This window comes from Bos taurus, chromosome 5 (assembly GCF_002263795.3).
Source record: "Bos taurus isolate L1 Dominette 01449 registration number 42190680 breed Hereford chromosome 5, ARS-UCD2.0, whole genome shotgun sequence".
Lineage (NCBI taxonomy): Eukaryota > Metazoa > Chordata > Mammalia > Artiodactyla > Bovidae > Bos > Bos taurus.
In genome coordinates, this window is record NC_037332.1 from 19,435,188 (window position 1) to 19,456,052 (window position 20,865).

Sequence of the window (20,865 nt, forward strand, 5' to 3'; positions counted from 1 at the left end):
TCCACACCAAAGATAAAATTAAAAACACAGCAACAAACTTTTACTCGAAGCCTCTATGCTGCAGGCAACATGTTAAATTTTTTCCCACACATTTAATTCATTTAGTCTCCAAATATACAGGTTCAGTTCAGTTCAGTCGCTCAGTTGTGTCCAGCTTTTTGTGACTCCATGAACCGCAGCACGCCAGGCCTCCCTGTCCATCACCAACTCCCGGAGTTCACCCAAACCCATGTCCATTGAGTCGGTGATGCCATCCAAACCACCTCATCCTCTGTCGTCCCCTTCTCCTCCTGCCCTCAATCTTTCCCAGCATCAGGGTCTTTTCAAATGAGTCAGCTCTTCACATCAGGTGGCCAAAGTATTGGAGTTTCAGCCTCAGCATCAGTCCTTCCAGTGAACACCCAGGACTGATCTCCTTTAGGATGGACTGGTTGGATCTCCTTGCAGTTCAAGGGGACTCTCAAGAGTCTTCTCCAACACCACAGTTCAAAAGCATCAATTATTCGGTGCTCAGTTTCCAATGGCACCCCACTCCAGTATTCTTGCCTGGAAAATCCCATGGATGGAGGAGCCTGGTAGGCTGAAGTCCATGGGGTTGAGAAGAGTCGGACACGACTGAGCAACTTCACTTTCACTTTTCCCTTCCATGCATTGGAGAAGGAAATGGCAACCCACTCCAGCATTCCTGCCTGGAGAATCCCAGGGACTGGGGAGCCTGGTGGGCTGCCGTCTATGGGGTCGCACAGAGTCTAACACGACTGAAGTGACTTAGCAGCAGCAGCAGCTTTCTTTACAGTCCAACTCTCACATCCTTACATGACTACTGGAAAAAGCATAGCCTTGACTAGATGGACCTTTGTTGACAAAGTAATATCTCTGCTTTTTAATATGCTGTCTAGGTTGGTCATAACTTTCATATTTAGGTACTCCTATTTTATAGATGAGAAAATTGAAGCATAGGGATGTAAAACTTGACCAAGGATCTCACTAGTAACTGGTGGAAAGTGAAAGTGAAAGGGTTAGTCACTCAGTTGTGTCTGACTCTACAACCCCATGGACTGTAACCTGCTAGGCTCCTCTGTCCATGAAATTCTACAGGCAAGAATACAGGAATAGGTAGCCATTTCCTTCTCCAGGGGATCTTCCCAACCCAGGGACTGAACCTGGGTCTCCTGCATTGCAGGCAGATTCTCTACCATCTGAGCCACCAGGGAAGCACAGTAACTGGTGGAGCCAAGAGTCATTTTTTTAAAGACAATTTACTTCTTGAATCTTTAAATAGGAATTGTCAACATTTTTGTCCATAATTGAAGCATTTTTTAGTGTTATATGAAATAATGGTGCTTCTGATAATCAGTAATCACTTAGATGTGATGAAATTTGGTAGGTAATTGTATCAGTAATTGTTTGACCATCCCCATGCTCTTCGTACTCAGAGCAGATGAAGTAAGAGATATAGAGAGGTTGTTTGACACTGTAAGATGATGGAGTAGAAGGATGTGTGCTTATCTTCTGGGAGAACTTCAAAATTGCAGCTCGCTGCTGAGCAACCATAGAGAGGAGAATGTTGAATCCCACCAAAAAAATATACTCCATATTCAAGGGTAAAGGAGAGGCCCCAACCAGACAGTAGGAAGGCAAAATCGCATTTAGAATCAAACTCCATACCCGTCGGAGACACTCGGAAGGATTGAAATAGAGATGAGATCAGTTCAGCCCTGACTCTGAAGTAACTGATGGAACCGATAGTCAATTCAGAGCCAGGGCTGAACTGACCTTATCTAAATTTCAACCCCATCCCTGCTGGCAAACAATGTCTCTGCATCTCTTACTTCATCTGCTCAGAATACGAAGAGCATGCTGCTAAGTCGCTTCAGTCGTGTCCAACTCTGTGTGACCCCATAGACGGCAGCCCACCAGGCTCCTCTGTCCCTGGGATTCTCCAGCCAGGACACTGGAGTGGGTTGCCATTTCCTTCTCCAATGCATAAAAGTGAAAAGTGAAAGTGAAGTCGCTCAGTTGTGTCTGACTCTTAGCGACCCCATGGACTGCAGCCCACCAGGCTCCTCTGTCCATGGGATTTTAGAGGCAAGAGTACTGGAGTGGGGTGCCATTGCCTTCTCCAACGAAGAGCATGGGGATGATCAATTACTGATACAATTACCACCAAATTTCATCAAATCTAAGTGAGTATTGAGTATAAGAAGCACCATTATTTCGTATAACACTAAAAAGTGCTTCAAGTAAATTACGGAAAAAATGTTAAGATGACTCCTATATAAGAGATGGTTCAAGCAGTAAATTTTCTTTAAAAAATAGATGATTTTTAAGTATGGTACATCCATAGCCATCAAAACCTTTTTCTTTCCTGTGTCAAAAGCTGAGATATCCCTCCTCCAATCTAAAATTCTCTCATTATGTTCTCTATTTTTTTCTCCTCCTTGACCTTTTCCCACTGATTTTTTCCCTTTCTCTCCAGTGTGTTTCAGTCCAACTTCCTCAGACTAAAAACATCTCCAGCTCTCTTTTATCTGGAAAGTCATCAGCCTGGCTCTCATAATGTCATCCTCTAACTATTATTATTCCATTTTGCTCTTTCTCTTATTTTCCTTACTTCCTCTCTACTATTTATGTTGAGGCTCATAAAGGCTATCAGACATCAGATATTCAGATCCTAATTATTAATCCTAGTGTGTGTCTGCAACATCTTTGTTGTGAACTTGTTGCTGTGGTTGTTCTTTGCCCAGAAACCTCCCACTAGGGAACCCATCTTCCCTCACACCAACCCTTAGAAACATTGCTCAGGAGAACTGACTCACCCAATTACTTCCACCAGGAATGCGCATGTGATCCAGGCCCTGAGAGAATGCTACCTCAAGACCAACACCATGGGCAGGCACATGATCTAAACCAGACGCAATCAGATTTCTGCCCTGAACTTTCCTCTTAGGGCTCTCATGAGAGATGGAGTCTTTCTCTCGAGACTGTCCTTTCACTGCTGGTGGCCATTTGGTCCGTGATGTGATAACAGCCTAAGTGATGGAGAAAGATATGGATCCCTCAGGTCATTCTTTGATGTCATAGATACAATTATGCATCAGACTAGGATACTCCTAGACTGTCCCCTACGTGAGTTAAAAAATTTCCTTTTTCTTCATGGTGCTTGATTTGTGTTTTAGTTACTTGCAATCAAAAGTGTTAATGCAGTCTTCTACGTGCTTTTATGTGATGGTCAGTCAAGGGCAACCACAGGAGATCACAAGAAAACCAAATTTATTATACTCATGGGTCTAGACTGGAGTCACTGTTGCCATACAGGGTCACAGGAAAAGCACCAGAATGTGGGTTTTATCTTCAAGCAGAAGACAGGAAAAAGGAGGAAGGCTGAGGCTAGAAATTTTTTGCAGTTTCTAGGGGAAAGTCAAGGCATCCCAGGGTAAACAGTCTTGTTTCTGTGGGCTCTAAAGTATAGTGTCAGTCACTCAGTCATGTCCGACTCTTTGCAACCCCAAGAACTGTAGCCCAGCAGGCTCCTCTGTCTGTGGGAATTCTCCAGGAAAGAACATTGGAGTGGGTTGCCATTTCCTTCTCCAGGAGATCTTCCCAACCCAGGGGTTTAACCCTCATCTCCTGCATTGCAGGCAGATTCTTTATCATCTGAACCACCAGAGAAGTCCTAGTCACCTGACACCTGGCCTAGGATGATTAAGGCAGAGGGATATTGTCTGCTGGGGTGTGAGGCCTGATAGAGGATGGCTCTAATTGGTTTGTTGGTATATCAAAGGTGTGCTCCCAGACAGGTTCTTGGAGCTGCTCAGTCACTAAGTTGTGTTCAACTCTTTGTGACCCCATGGACTGCAGCCTGCAGTGGTTCTTTACCACTTGAGTCACCTGGGAAGCCCTTGGCTATCTCTTAAGTTTGCTAGCTCCAGGAGGAACAGTCTATCTCCAGAAAGGCTTTTTAATTTTTTTTAATTCATTTACTTTTTATTGAAGCATAATCGCTTTACAGAAGTTTGCTGTTTTCTGTCAAACCTCAGGTGTCAAAATAGCAAATAAACAGAAAATAAAAATATATATGATACCTAAAGTTTCACAGTTTTCAAAGAGCTTTGATATGCTTTGTTTCACTTGATCTGATGGCTTTGCAGGGCAGGATATGTTTGTCTTGTCTTGCTTTTGCTCATGAGTAAATTTCTGGGACTTAGCACATGTTGGACATATGACAATTGCTCAAAAGTATTTGTTGAGTTAAACGAGAAGTATATATGTTATTATTTCTCCCATTTTATAGAACAGGATATGGAAATCAGAGAACTAGTTAGGTCCTAGAGTTGATTTAGAATGGTCTAGATTAGGAACTTCTCTGGCAGTCCAGTGCATAAGACTCTGCCTTCCAATGCAGGGGGCACAGGTTCAATACCTAGTCAGGAAGCTAAGATCTCACATGCCAGCGTGGTTCAGCCAAAAAAGGAGAATGGTCTAAGTTAGACTAGGGTAGCAGGCTATGGTGAAAAGCTAAACTGGGAGTGTAGGACGGACTTGGATTACTATACAGGTGGCAAATTCCATCTTAGCTTTTTTTTTTTTTTTGAGTTCTACAGCAGTTCTTAACTATGTCTCATTAACTTTTGCTCTCTACAATCACTCCATCCACCCAGCAGCCAGAGTGAGCTTTCTAAAGTGTCAAATCAGATCCTATCACTCTTCTGCTGTAAGGTCTTCAGTCGTGGCCCTTTTCTTTCAGAAATAAGAGCTCCAGTCTTCAATACATAGTGTGGGGTCCTTATGACCTGGCTGGTTCTGCCCATCCTTTGGACTTTTCCTCCTACCCTTCATTTCCTCCTATCCTTCTTGCTGCTCCAGCCCCTGTAGACTTCTTTCCATTCTAGAAAAATACAGTCCTCTCCCAATTCAACGCCTTTGCCTGGAACACTCTCCCTCCTTCGCTCTGTCTTTTTTTTTTTTTAAGTATAATTTCCATTTTATTGTCATTTCAGAGAACCCAGTATTTCTTTAATCTTTAAGGACTTGGATTCTTACTTGGGCTTTGGAGGAGGACATGGGGTAGCACCTGGACGTCTAAATCGAGGATAGAGGTGTTCAGTCTTTCGGGGCTTCCGAGAGATTCCTGACTACCTTACGATGCATTGCACAATGGGCATCAAAAACACTCGCTTCAAAAATGTCCCCGAAGGCTGCGAGCGCTATGATGTTCTACATAAAGACTTCTTAGTAAACTTATCCTCGGGCAGGCACCAAGCACAGTTGGTGCAGCGAATAGGCTGCACGTGGCCGAGGCCCTTCTTGGTCCGACCATTATTCTTGTTTTTGGTCATTATTCTTTTCTTGATCATCTTGGAAGCGCAGAGGCAAGAGAGGTCCTCCTTCACTCTTTATCTAGTTAATTCCTCCTCGGTGTTGAATTTTCAGTTCCAACATCGTTTACTCTAGAGGTTTCTGAGCTCTCCTTCGCCACTCTCATTCTAGACCAGGTCTCTTGCTACCCACTCTTTTCCCCGTGTTTTGATTTCATAGCCTCTATCAGCTTGTCATGATTTATTGCGTATAGCCTCTCCAAAAGACCACCAGCATAACCTGTCACTCAAGTAAAACTTAGAAATGTCTCAGAAAGGGGAAGTCAGGAGCTGATATGATAGAGTTTTGAGGTCTTGACTCAAGTGGTTTTAAGGGGATCCAGTTGAGATCAGGCAAAGTTCTTTTTTTAATCATTTAGAGGTAGTGAATTGAGAGTGAGCTGGGGGTCTTGAAGCAAGGAGTTATACAGTGAAGAGTTCTGTTATCCTGAGACATTGACTGTTTGAGCAGCTAAAGTTCAGATAAATTGATTTTTTAAGGAAGTTCCTAAAGCAAACAATAAAGATATTTACCAGTGTATAGTCTTAGCTCCCTGGGCAGGAATCACTGGAATAAATCATGCAGTCTTGCTGATGTCGGTGGCCTTAGTTCTGAGTCCCAAGTTACAATGATATATGTGCAAGCAGTCTCAGTCCTTTTGACATGCCTGTGTCTGTTATCTGTGGCAGTTGTAACTTTACACCAGATTGATGTCCGTCTCTACCACGGAGTCTATGCTTTGTGAGGGGAGATTGCACATCTGTTTTGCTTACCACTTTATTCCCTATACCAATCAGAGAACCTGGAGCATACAAGGTATTCACCTAATATTTGCTTAATGACTGAGACCTTTGACAAGAGCCTATGGGAGGATGGGATAGAAATCAGAACCTGCATTTGTCTTCACTCCTACATTTGAGTGGCTCTAGTAATGCCAAGTTGGGTGCTGGAAGAACTCATGTAAAGATGAGAAGTTCCACTTTGGGAAATGGAATTTCATCTCTGACAGCAAACACATATCTAGAATTCAGGAAAGGTAAAAGTCAGGGCAATATATGAAAATGTAATGAATTTTGTTGATTCAGAATGGCTTAAAAAGCAAAGTAATGTGAAGCTGTCAGATAACTATCGTTGCTATAAATCTGATTTTATCAGAAAAAAAATCCTTAAAAATCCATTTAGATTGAAAGTCCTCCTCAATCTGGCACGGGCAAGACTAATTAAAATGTACTAGGTTGGAAAGATGATGATAAATAGATACATAACACCTTCTGCGTGCCAGGTACTTTTTCTAAGTGCTTAACCTCCATTAACTCATTAAACCTCATAATAACTCCATGAGGTAAGTGCTAGAATCATCTCCATTTACAGATAAGAGACATAAAGAACTGAGAAAATCTTCTTACAACTATACAAAATAGGACTCCATTAACATAGCTTTCTACACTGGGAAGTTCTTGCCCAAGAAGATAGAGCTTGTAAAATATTTGTCTCAAAAACATCCAGAAAATGCATTCCTGTGAAGGCTAGACAGCTCAACTGGGAAAACCAGAGTGCTTATCAAAGAGTTGTTTACTTACCAAGAGTCATTTCAAAACCTACACCTTGCTGAATTCACCAGTCTTAAATTGTGCGTCACACACTTGGTCCAGCCACAAGCAAGTTCCCACACTGGAAATCTCATCTTCACCTTATAAATACCCATCCTTGAAGTTCCACTCTGAGACACCCTAAGATGATGCCAATACAGGGCTCTCCTTCATTGTAATGAGCAGCAAACTCGGCTTTGCTTGAGCAATATATTAATTTGGTGTTCTTTTCAGAGGCCCAGCAGTTAATAGAACAAGACTAATGCCTTGTGTCCAGGGCTTTACTAATGTGTTCACTAATTTTGTGTGGAGATGGAAGAAAAACCAGGATTCATTATCCAAATAGATGCCCACTTCATTTGGGTAAAGACAGTTAAGTTTTGAGAAAATTAAGGGCAAAATTCTTTGTATCTGAACCAGAGTTGAGTAGAGCTTTAAACTGCATTAAATAAAATCATAGGGAACTCGGTGCTTTCACTGCCATGGGCCCTGGTTCAATCCCTGGTCAGGGAACAAAGATCCTGCAAGCCATGTGGCCAAAAAAAAAAAAAAAAAAAATTAAAAACAGATATATATATAGTCATAGACTAACAGACAAAAGCAAGATACTTAAGTGAATATAGCCAAAAATATCATCAAAACCAGCCAGGTGAGAAGGAAGGTTAGGATGCAGAAGGTCCTATCAGGCACAGAGATGAAAAGCACTGGCTTTGCATTCAGAAATGAATTTAACTTCTGGCTTCAACACGTAACAGCAATTTGACTTCGGGCAATTAACTTCCCAAACCTCGGCAGCTCACCTATAAAACAGAAATAATGTTCATACCTACATCACAGAGTTAATATGAGAACTGAAAGGGATAGCATATGCCAAGAGTTGGCCATGGTGTAATTGGTGTACGTGCTGCAGTTCATGGGGTCACAAAGAGTCGGACGCGACTGAGCGACCGAACTGAACTGAACTGATTGTTATTATTACCATTCACTGCAGGATTTTAGGGCTTGGGAAGAGGGAAGATAAGATCAGTGGTAGACTTGAAGGAAACTGGAGAATTCAAAGAGAAGAAGAAAACTGTCTTGCTGGCTAGGAATTCAGTGTTGGGCTTTTCTGTCATAATCTGGTATTTTTCCGGGAAGACTAGTTACCAAGGCCAGAGGGGTAGTTCCCCAGCGGAACTTTTTCTCTCTTTTTGACATGAAAGCATTGTTTACCTCCCAAGAGGCAGAGTGTAGGACTGTAGCTGAAGTTTGATCTTAAAAGTTTAAGAATTCAGAACCCTGAGAGAGAGAAGGAATCTGTCAATGAGAAACACCTAAACATTTTTGTGTGGCTGGCTGTGCATGAGGTGAGCACTGTGCAAAGGAACAGGAGCTCACTGAGCCAAGACATGTTCTTTCCAAACTTGCTTTTTCATCAAACATGCAAGTCTTGCCCAGAAGCCCAGATAGGAGGTGTTGGGTGGGTTCAGCGCTTATTGCAGCCACCCCAGCTTTTTGTCTGGCCCCCAAAGATGAATACTCTTGGAAAGGGAGGCCATTTTCTCATGACGAAGAGAACTATAGAGTCAGTGTTTATTTTGTATTTATCATGAGCCTCTAGGGGCTGCTGCTTTGCCTGCGATACCTTATTGGATCCTTCTCACAAACCTTTGCAGGTATTATCATTCTCATCATTGAACTCCTACTTGATTTACTTGTGTTTTCTTTAGCTTTGCGAAAGAGCCCCAGGGTCGGGAAAATTCAATGCTTTGTAAGCAGGCAGGAAAGACGTGTTGTGGCGTTTCACTGAATGTGGAAACAGAAAACAATAGAGAGGATCAATGATCCCAAGTGCAAAGTAGAAGCAGCAGATGGAAAGACCGTAGGTTGAAAAGATAAGAAAGGCTAATGACCCCTATTTTAACAGCGTGGCCTTGAATCGTAATTTCACATGCAGGAAAAAGCCTCTAAATAAAAAGATGAGTTTCGAGGGTGAACTTGAGAATATGAGACTCAAAAGGGTGAATTTCTTTCTGATGCTAATGTGGCCACTTGGAAAACTGGGTGGTTTTCCAGATCCTAAATGAATTCTTGGAATAAGTTTAAAAGGTATGAAACAGAATATTGTATGTATATTTTCAGTCCCACCTTCAGCTTTATATCGTGTGACTTGATTTTAAGTTAATACCATGTCAAGATACAGCCCACATGGGTTTTAACAATCTAAAGTCCATCTCTTATTGCTGTATAAGAGATAGGAGAGTGTATAAGAGATATCTTATAAGATAGGAGAGTGATTCACTCCTGTGTTAGTTAATTTCAACCCTTTCTCAGATGCAGTCAAAATAAATCAAAGTTCTTCAAAAGTAACCTAAGGGCAATAGAGCTGTGCCAGTGTTGTGAGATAGACACAGATCCTTTCACAAATGTTCTAACTTGTTGAACTGTGTATTTCCAAGTTTCAAGCTTAAAGAATCCATTATGTAATCTTAAGAGAGGAAACATCATCCCAGAAGAAATGAGATTTGCCAAACTCTTCAAACCTTCTTCAACAACTTAGCAAACATTCCTGAGCTTCTTTTATGGGTGATGCTCCCTGCATGTTTTCATATACACACAGAAATGAGGGAGCATAAGCTGGACAAAAGTTATAACACAAAGTAGGAAATGAGTTAGCATCAAATCTCACTGAGTTTAGAAAAATCAGAGATGGGATTGTTCAATGGAATACCTTAGGGTAGGTGGGGTTTGAATTTTTTCTTGGGTAAGTGGGATGTGGTGGAGGGCAAGCAGTGGGGGTTTGGAATAAGTAGAATGGTGAAAGGGCTTCCCTGGTGGTTCAGATGATAAAGAATCTGCCTGCAATACAGGAAAGTGAAAGTGAAAGTCGCTCAGTCGTGTCCAACTCTTTGCAACCCCATGGACTGTAGCCTACCAGGCTCCTCCATCCATGGGATGTTCCAGGCAAGAGTACTGGAGTGGGTTGCCATTTCCTTCTCCAGGAGATCTTCCCAACCCAGGGATCGAACCCAGGTCTCCCACTTTGCAGGCAGATGCTTTACCGTCTGAGCCACCAGGGAAGCTGGAATATAGGAATACAGGAACCTGGGTTCAATCCCTGGGTCAGGAAGATCCCCAGGAGAAGGAAATGGCAACCCACTCCAGTATTCTTGCCTGGAGAATTCCATGGACAGAGGACCCTGGTGAGTTACAGTCCATGGGGTCACAGAGTTGGACATGACTGAGCGACTAACACACACACACACACAGAATATGGTTAATAGCCTACTTTGGCTGAAAAGGGGATTATAGTGATTAGGGTCCCATGATAGGTCCGGTGCTGTAAGCTTGCTGGTTTGCTTCCTAGAGAGAGCCATTGAATATTAGGTAGAGGAGTGATTTCCTTTGCTGTTAGTAAATAATGTGAAAAGGATCAGGGCCTAGGATGTCCCTTTGCCCCCCAGACACATCTCTACCTTCTCCTCCTGCTCTTCTCCCCGGTGGGCAGGCCTGTGGAAGCGATAGGCCCTTACCTCCTGGTTCAGCCATGGAGTGACTAAGGAAGTTAGTGATGCGAGGGAACCTATTTTCTAGGCTCCATCCTTGCAGGGTCATCTCATGCTGCTGCCTCCCATAGAAGAATTGCACACTTCCCCTTGGGTCCTGATAGCCATTTCTTCTTTTCTGGTTGGGTCCAGAGGTGGGGACAGCCTAGCTTGAGTACTATCTTGTTCCTGCTCCCTACAGCTTGCTCACCTTGTTAGTAGTCTTTTTCTTACACTTTCCTCAAGTTGTCCTAAGATGCGTACACTCTCTCTTCCTCACTGAGACCTCCATCAGTCCTGAGGTAGAGACATGCAGGGTACCTGCTCACCCTGATCCCAGGCGGGGTGCCAAGGATCCGTGTTCATGCAACAGGGTTCCATGCTCCAGGCCATAGTTCACTCAAAGAATGTTTGGACACCTCACCCAAATTAGTCCAGTCAGATATTCTTCTGGGGAGAATGCCTGAAGGAGTTCTCCATCTGGACTGAAGAGGAGGGGAATGCACGGGTTGTGCTGTGCCATTTCCACCCACCAAGTGGTGACAAGCTGAGTAAATTGGTCCATAGAGAAATTCACTCATTGAAATCGCGTGAGTTCTGAACGGTTTTGCAGTTCTAGGTTCCAGTCCCTCTTGAGGGCCAGGTAGGTTCTAGTCCTCAGGCCCCATGAGATAACTATTTTTTTTACAATAAACAGCACAGCACCACATCCCACATTCTGTGTGTGCAAACACACACACACACACATGCATGCACACAGTTCTTTGTTGGTTTAAATATGTTGCAGTTATTTTCTGTTCACAGAGATTTAATAGAAGACCCAAAACATGTACCCCTCTTAACCACTTACGGAGCTCTTAGTGTGCACCAGACTTCATACGACTTATCTCGTTTAACCCTTCCAACTCCCTGAGAAGGAGTTCTTGTGACTCAGCTCTCTCTTGGGTTAAAAGTTTCCTCTAATAGCTTCAAGCATCCCCAAATATTTTCTTGTGTCACCCAAAGGGGCCCTGGTCACTAGTTCCTGATGGGAGAGGGATTTCCTCATAACACCAACAAACAACACTCCAGCACCAGCTGGGTGTCAATCTGGACTCTATCCACTCTGAGACCGCATCAGTTTCCGTAGGTAAAGGGCTCAGTCCCACAAGACCATGCTCTATTTCAGATGCCAGTGGCAAATCCAGATTGTTACTTGTACCTCTGATTGATGGAGTATGAGTCAAAGGGTCCCAGGACTCCCTCCTTGGGTTTGATTAATTTGAGGGAGTGGCTCACAAAACTCAGGAAACCCATTTATTCACCAGATAACCAATTTATTACAAAGGATACAACTCAGGACCAGATAGATGAAAGAGATGCCTAGGGCAAGACATGAGGGAAATGTGTGAAGCTATAGTGTCCTCTTCAAGGGCAAAGCTCTCCCCATATCTCCATGTGTTTGCCAGCCCAGAAGCCCTCCCAACCCCACTCTTTTGGGTTTTAGGGAGGCGTCATTACACTGGCATGATGGATTACATCGTTCACCATCGATGACTGAACGCAATCTCCAGCTCCCATGCTCCCCGGAGGTTGGGGGCTGGGGCTAAAAGTTCCAACCCTCCAGTCATGCTCGATCCCCTTGGCAGCCAGCCTCCACATTTAGTGCTTACAAAGTTCACCTCATTAACATAAACGCAGTTGTGGTGGAAAGGGGCTTGTTATAAATAAAAAGGCATCTATTCCACCTTTACAGTCCTGAAGCGATTTCCAGAACTGAGGAGAAAAGACTCCCATAACTCCCATTACCCAGGAAATCCCAAGGGTTCTGAAACTGTGAGCCAGGAACCTGGGACAAAGACCAAATATAGATGAGAAATATATTTTAGTCATTGGAATGACCAGATATATGTTCCTTCTAAATCGCAATATCTCACTCATAGTTTCTTATAAACCAGTCTGTCAGCCTCAGTCACCGCACCGTCTGTTCTGTTCTTTTTCTTCACACACAGATGTCACTGTGAAACAGCATCTACAGTCAAGATCTCAGCTACAGATGCTCCTGAATGCTACTGGTCCTTGGGGTGCCCAGACATCTCTGAGTTTAATGAAGAGACGGGGAGAATGTTTCCTTGCCCTCTGTGTCAACGCATACCTTTAGCATTTCTTTGCATGGCCAGTAAGTAGCTTGTATCTCCTAATGAGAAGCAGGGCTTCCTAATAGCGCACCTGGCGGCACTCATGAACCACAGAAGCTCCTGGGGATATTGGTCCCCTTGGCCCCTGGGGCAGCCCGGTGGGACTGGAGCGACAGAGCTCAAACACCTCCATGTAACCTTGAGCAGTCTTTTTCATCACCCCCCAGTGTGGCCTATGGATACTATCATTTTCTGTACATATTATGACATGAATCTAGCCATCTATACAAACCCAACCACACAAACCTGTGCCAACCACAAAAGGGATAAAAATCCAATCTGGACCAGCTCAACAACAGACACTGTGCCATTACTTGACTGCTTGCCTTTCCTGTTTTCTGGTTTCTCTTCTTTGTTAGGAAATAAAACTTGCATGCAAAGGAAAAGGCAGATTGTGGTGTATGTATGAGTGTGTGGGTGGGTGTATGTATATATTATTAGATATAATATTGTCTATAAAGATCTTCCTTGACTTATGACGGGGTTATATCCTGATAAACCCATCACGAGTTCAAAATACTCAAAGCAAAAATGCATTTTATACCCTAAACATACAGAACATCAGAGTTTAGCCTTACCTACCTTAAAACTCCAGTGTTCTTGCCTGGAGAATCCCAGGGACGGGGGAACGTGGTGGGCTGCCATCTACGCAGTCGCATAGAGTCGGACACGACTGAAGTGACTTAGCAGCAGCAGCAGCAGCAGCAGCTTAAAAAAAAACAAAACTGTAGGGTTACAGTTGGGCAAGATCTAACACAAAGCCTATTTTATAATAAAGTGCCAAATATCTTATGGAATTTATTGAATACTGTATTGAAAGGAAAGAATGGTTGTCAGTGTATTGGTCACTTATGATCGCGGGGCTCCCTGGAAGCTGAGCTCACTGCCACTGCACAGCATCACAAAAGAGTTATCATATTAACAGCCCGGGGAAAGATCAAAATTTGAAATTCAAGGTACAGTTTCTACTGGTGTGTATTGCTTTCACACCATCATAAAAGTTGAAAAGTCATGAGTCAAATCATCATAAGTTAGGGACTGCTTGAACTCTCTTTGTTGTTGTTCAGTCGTGTCCAACTCTTTTGCGACACCATGGACTGTAGCCTGCCAGGCTCCTCTGTTCATGGGATTTCCCAGGCAAGAATTTTGGAGTGCATTGTCATTTCCTCCTCCAAGGAATCTTCCCTACCTCAGGGATCAAATCCATGTCTCCTGAATAGGCAGGCAGATTCTTTACCACTCAGCCACCAGGGAAGCCCTGAACTCTCATTGCTGCTGCTGCTGCTGCTGCTAAGTTGCTTCAGTAGTGTCCGACTCTGTGCGACCCCATAGACGGCAGCCCACCAGGCTCCCCCATCCCTGGGATTCTCCAGGCAAGAACAATGGAGTGGGTTACCATTTCCTTCTCCAATGCATGAAAGTGAAAAGTGAAAGCGAAGTCGCTCAGTCATGTCCGACTCTTCGCGACCCCATGGACTGCAGCCTACCAGGCTCCTCCGTCCATGGGATTTTCCAGGCAAGAATACTGGAGTGGGTTGCCATTTCCTTCTCCAGAACTCTCATTAGCCAGCCCCAAACACCCTCTTAGAACGACCCCACCCTGACTACTGTGGACTGTTTTGGCCAGCCAGGTCACCTACCTGAGGTCCCATGTTAAGTGACAGCTGAGATTTCAATCTAGGCCCATTTGGCTCCAGAGACATGTGCCTGAGTCTTCATGATTGCCACATCCTTCTTCCTGATGTTGCGTTGATTAGGATGAGAAATTTAACTCTCCGTTTAGAGACCAAGTTCTGGGGCAGCCATGGAAGCGTGCCTCTCAGCACTCCCACAAGAGGGAACTTCATAAGGAGTGGAGTCAGGTGACAGCTTCCAGATGCAACAACTTTGGGGTTTGGTGCAACATTTGAGGCAAGGACACACTCTCTCGGCATAGCTGTGGCCAGTGACTGAGCATGGTAGGGGTACTAGGGCCTGGCCACTTCTGCTTAACTTGGGACTCCTCTTCAGCAAGTCAGTGAGCTGGAGCTCTCCTTTGGGCTAGCCAGGATGGTCTCAGAGCTGCATTATGGTCCAAGGCTCACGGTGCCTGTTGCTTTATCCCTTTACCATACATAAGCATTGCCCCCTGTAGATCTCCTGCCCTCCTAGCTCTGTCTTGGTGTTCCTTCCTAACACAAGCTCCTAGAGAGGTGGGCCCTCCCATATAATTCTATTTATCCTCCACCAGCACCCAGTACATTTTGCACATAATGAGTTTCTTTATTCCTTTTTGTGATGGGGTTTAGGGAGAGGTTAACAAGCAGTTTTACATGGTGGTAATGAGCAGTTTCAATATCTTTTTATACTAGTTCTGGGGAAGCTCTGGACCCATAGTAACACAGGTCAAAGATGCCCCCCACCACCTTTTTGGCTGTGCTGCACAACTTCCAGGATCTTAGTTCCCTGACCAGGGTTAAAGCCCCTGACAGTGAAAGCGCCAAATCCTAACCACTGGAAAACCAGGGAATTCCCAAGGATGGCTTTAGAGCATCAGATTCAACTTTAGATTTTGTTTAAATGAGGATTCCTGTGTCCCACGCTCAAAGATTCTGACTCAGAGCCATAGGGAAGGGCTAGAACACCTCATTTTCAGTGAGTATCCCCAATGGATTCTGAGCCAGAGGTCCTCAGACCATACTTGAGAAGCACGGATTTTGAGACTGACTGCAAGCCTCCAAAGTTTTCCTCTTCTCCCACCGCTACCACATTCAGTGGTGCATGCATCCCTGAGAACTGGGGGGGAACCTTGGCATAGTCTAGAATGAGGGTTTTTCTAACTTCTAAATATGTTCCTGCCTGCATTTAGAAATGAATAGGTCCCCAAGGACTGAAAGGAGATCAAACCAGTCAATCCCAAAGGAAATCAACCCTGAGAATTCATTGGAAGGACTGATGCTGAAGCTAAAGCTCCAGTAGTTTGGCCACCTGATGTGAAGAGCTGACTCACTGGAAAAGACCCTGATGCTGGGAAAGATTGAGGGCAGGAGGAGAAGGGGATGACAGAGGATGAGAGGGTTGGATGGCATCACCGACTCAGTGGGCATGAATCTGAGCAAACTCTGGGAGATAGTGGAGGACAGGGGAGCCTGGCCTGCTGCAGTTCACGTGGTCACAGAGTCAGACACAACTTAGCTACCGAACAACAATGGCACCAAGAGTAGAGTGTAAAGATTTCCTTGAACCTGGAAGAGACATAAACTGATGCTATTCCCAGCTGACTTCTGGATATGGACTGGGATCATGAAAGGGAAGTACTAGGCTCATCTTCCAGTGTGGATTGCTGGCACGGGAGTCATTATGAAGGTAGCCGTTCAGTTTAATCCAACCTTGTCCCTTTGTTATTCAAGCAGAATGTCTTCCGTTCATCTCTTATCTTTCCTACAAGGAAAGTCTCAAATCACTTTCTGACTCCTCCAAGTGCATAGCTGCGTCCCAGACCCCATTGCCCCTTGTATTTTTTTTTTAATGAAATATATTACATTTAAGTTACTTACTTTATGTATCCTTTTCACTCACTCACTCCCCTGAAAATTATTTGAGAGTGAAGTCCATTTCTTTTTATGTCTTCATTCCAATGCCTAGACTGTGGTAGGAGCTCAATTAATGGGATGGATGGAAAGAGGGAAGGATGGGAGGATGGTAGCAGGGATGAACTCAAGATGACCAGACACCTCCTTGAGACTGCTTCAGTTCACTTCACTTTGCTTCCCATAGGCACATCCAATATCACATTAACTTAAAAATAAATGCTTATGTCACAGAATGTATACACATACATCTCTCCTTTGTGCTTTCAATGGATTTAAATCTACATACTTTTAAAATTATAATTATGACGTATTTCTTTTTGGCTGTGCTGGGTCTTCATTGCTGTATGTGGGCTTTCTCTAACTGCAGGGAGTGGGGGCTACTCTCTAGCTGTGGTGCGTGGGCTTCTCCTGGCAGTGACTTCTCTTGTTGCAGAACACGGGCTCTAGAGAATGTGGGTTTCCATAGTTGGGGCATGAAGGCTGAGTAGTGGTAGCACACAGGCCTAGTTGCACCGAGGCATGTGCAATCTTCCTGGACCAGGGATGGAAACCGTGTCCCTTGCATTGGAAGGCAGACCACCAGGGAAGGCCTTAAATCTACTTTAAATGAATTTAAATATATGAGAACATTTTTAAAAAGTAAAAGAAAAGAAAATTTTCTAGTCAAGATGAAAATTTATACTGTAGGAGGCAGTGGGATATAGCAGGCTGTGGAATCCATTATGCTGAGGTTAAAAATCCCACTTTGTGACTTACTGGTTATATAGCTTCAGTATCCTCACATGTAAAATGGGATCCATAATATTTATGTCATAAGAGTTATACAAGCCCAGGCCAAGTCCCTGGCACATAGTAAAGGCTCAACAAATATTAATTAGCTTCTTCTTCTTTGGCCAAAACTTAATAGAATCCTTGTACTTGGAGAACAAACCCATGTCGTCACTTTTTAAAAATTTCTAAATGCACACACATAGATTAGATATTCAATAAGTACATGTTAGATGAATGAGGAAATTGTTTCATTGCTTCTAGCTTATTCCAAATTCTAATTTTAGTTCACTGCAGTGTTCAGAAATGAATTTAAAAGCATAGTGACATGACTCGAAAGATTAAGATTTTCTATCCAGAAATCTAGATTTAAATCTTCAGTGGTTGACTTCTGAGTGGAGTGCAAATGTTGGCATTATCTTCTTTATTAGCAATTTGTAAAGAGCTGGGATCTCACACAGCTGCGTGCAGCTCAAAGATGTACCGAGCAAAGAATAAATTTCCTGCCCACGCAAACTCGAGGCAAAAAAACCACAAGCTGTCTTACATTATTCTGACAGCCCAAGCAAGATTTCTTCTTTTTCTCATAAAGAGACTTGACACAATTACAAGAATTTTCCACTAGGTAGAGTTTTTACCTTATGGGATTGGTAAAGCTGATGATATATTTGTCTTAGGAGAGACCAAAGTCTCAAGAGTTACAGAAATGTACAGATCTCACTCTAGCAGTTTAGTGAACAAAACATTTCTCTTTTAAGCCTCCAGGTGATTACTCCTACGAACTGAACTGGGCCTGCTCACAGCCCCTGCTGAGTCGCATCTCAGAAGACACCAATACTTTGTCCTCACAGTCGTAGTGGACCCACACTTGTGGCCCAGGTCAACGTGGGCCACTCCACCTTGACACTGTGCTGGAGCCGGGTTCTTATTTAAAATGGACAACAAAGGGAAAAGGGGGTTCAATGGGGGGGGTTCTGCTTACAGGTCTATTTATCAGAACCCATCAGTGTGAAGCACAGACAGGGCTGTAGACATCTAACCCTCTCAATGAAGCTCAGGACTAGGCAAAGACCAAGAAAATTCCTATCTGGGGCATTCATTCTAGAAGAGGCACTTAACATTATTAAGTATTTGTGTATTTATTTTATTTATACCTTCTTTCCAGAAGGAATATAAAACTTATAAGACAACACACAGGATAAGTGGGAACCCTATACAACAGGAAATAGCAATGAAGCCAGAAGTCAGGGGTATAGATAGTACAGCAGTCCCAGTCTTCCTGCCAGCAGTGGCCTGCCCACTCAGCTTAGAAATTCGTCCCAGCCAATGAAAGATCACTCCACGTGGTTCTCCGTGTCCAAAAGGCAAAAGCACATGAGTTGTTCTGAAACACAGAGCAATTCTTGATACTGAGCCTTCAGGGAGATATTTTCCCCTCTATGCTTCTGAAGGGTGAGAAGTTTTAGTGCATTATACAACCACCCTACCTGCTCTGTACACACTGTCTTGGAGCTCATTCTTCAGGACCCTGTAAACACAAAAATAGAAGAATGGGAATCAGATTACTACTTGATTAATAGATGCTCAACCACTTATTATTTTCCCAAGCCAAGGTTGTCTGGTAAAACCACCTTTGGCATGACCTGAAGGCTTGAAGCAGAAGTCAGCTCTCCCCTCTCCCGCTGGAAATGCACATGTAGGTCAATTTTCGGAGCCTGCCTCCCCTACTACATGAGTATGAGAGAGAGCAGGGCATAATTAACCTGGGAAAGAGAATTTTGTCATCTGTGTGATAAACCACTCCAAACTTGGCGGCACAAACAGTAACGGTTTCTCATGACCATTGTCTCTCATGGCTCTGAGGGTTGAGGCAGTGAAGCGAAGCGTCCTCACACAGCCTCTCCCATGGGTGCAGTCAAGTGGTGGCTGGGGCTGGGATCACCTCAGAGGCTTCCTCACATGTGTGTCTGGTGCTCGATGTTGGCTGTCATTCGAAACTATCCCTGGGACTGTCAGCTGGAAGGTATGTATCAGGTGCCCCCAGGGACACTGGACGTTCTCACCCCTTGACATCTGGAATCAAGAGCAAATGGGGGTGTGTGAGGGGAGAGGTGGGGGAAGGAGGGGAGGTCTGGATGAAGCTATAGTGTTAAAGTGTTAGTTGCTCAGTCATGTCCGACTCTTCTCGACCCCATGGACTGTAGCCCTGCCAGGCTCCTCTGTCCATGGGATTTCCCAGGCCAGAATACTGGAGTGGGTTGCCATTCCCTCCTCCAGGGGATCTTCCCAACCCAGGGATGGAACCTGGGTCTCCTGCAATTGCAGGCAGATTCTTTACCATCTGAGCTGCCAGGGAAGCCTGGATGAACCTATATCACCTCCTTACTTTCAAACAAACTTTATCTTGGAATAACTTTAGATTTACAGAAAAGTTGCAAACAAAGTCCAAGGGACTCTCAAGAGTCTTCTCCAACACCACAGTTCAAAAGCATCAATTTTTCAGTGCTTAGCTTTCTTTACAGTCCAACACTCACATCCATACATGGCCACTGGAAAAACCATAGCCTTGACTAGAGGGACCTTTGTTGGCCTACAAGGAGATCCAACCAGTCCATTCTAAAGGAGATCAGCCCTGGGTGTTCTTTGGAAGGAATGATGCTAAAGCTGAAACTCCAGTACTTTGGCCACCTCATGCAAAGAGTTGACTCATTGGAAAAGACTCTGATGCTGGGAGGGATTGGGGGCAGGAGGAAAAGGGGATGTCAAAGGATGAGATGGCTGGATGGCATCACTGACTCAATGGACGTGAGTTTGAGTGAACTCCGGGAGTTGGTGATGGACAGGGAGGCCTGGCGTGCTGCAATTCATGGGGTCACAAAGAGTCGGACATGACTGAGCGACTGAACTGAACTGAACTGCAAACAAAGTAAAGAGTATCTATACATGCTTCACCCAGGTTCACTTTCCCCTAACGTTACCATGTTAAAATTCATTAAACTCTAGACTTTATCAGGATTTCACTAATTTTTTTCAATAATGTCCTTAATTTTTTTTTTTTCTGTTCCAGGATCCAATCTAGGATCCCACTTTGCATTTATTTTCATGTCTCCTTAGTCTGCTTGGGTCTATGGCAGTTTTGAGGGGTACTAGTCAGTTACTTTGTAGAACACCCCTCAAATTGGATTCATCTGATGTTTTTCTCATGGCTAGACTGAGGGGATGGATTTTTGGAAAAAAAACCACAAAGGGGAAGGGCCTTTCCCATGTGTAGGTATACAATATCCATGTGATATCACTGGTGATATTAACTTTTATCACCTGATAAGGTCATATTTGCCATGTTTTACCAGAGCAAAGTTTTTATTTCCCCCTGCCCCCATATTCTATTCTTAGGAAGCAAGTCACTAAGTCTATCCCACTCTCAAAAGGGAGGGTGAGGCTAAACTCCACATCCTGGTGAGGTAGTATCTGCAAGGATCATTTGGAATTCTTTTCTTTGAAATATCTGTCTTTCCTTCCTCACTTACTTATGTCACATATATTTATTTTATACTTTGGATTATAATACTACAAGACTTCTCTGCAGGTCCAGTGACTAACATCCTATGCTCCCAATGCAAGGTGCCCAAGTTTGATCCCTGGTCAGGGAATAAGACCCCACAGGCCACAGTTAAGAGTGCATATGCCACAACCAAAGATCCCACACGCCTCAACGAAGGCTGGAGATCCCGTGTGTCACCACTAAGATCCAGTGCAGCCAAATAAATAAATGAATATATTTTTAAAAATTACTACCATAATACATTACTTTATTGCTCAGATTATTCCAGCTTTCGGCATTGGGAGGTCCTTTAGTTCACCCTTGTGTTCCTTTGAC

The 20,865-nt window shown here is 43.8% G+C and overlaps 1 pseudogene; it reads right to left on the reverse strand.

The window, feature by feature from the left end:
• Nucleotides 1-5,039: 5,039 nt before the first annotated feature.
• On the reverse strand, nt 5,040-7,076 carry LOC112446635 (small ribosomal subunit protein eS26-like; annotated as a pseudogene).
• Between the last annotated feature and the right edge of the window lie 13,789 nt (nt 7,077-20,865).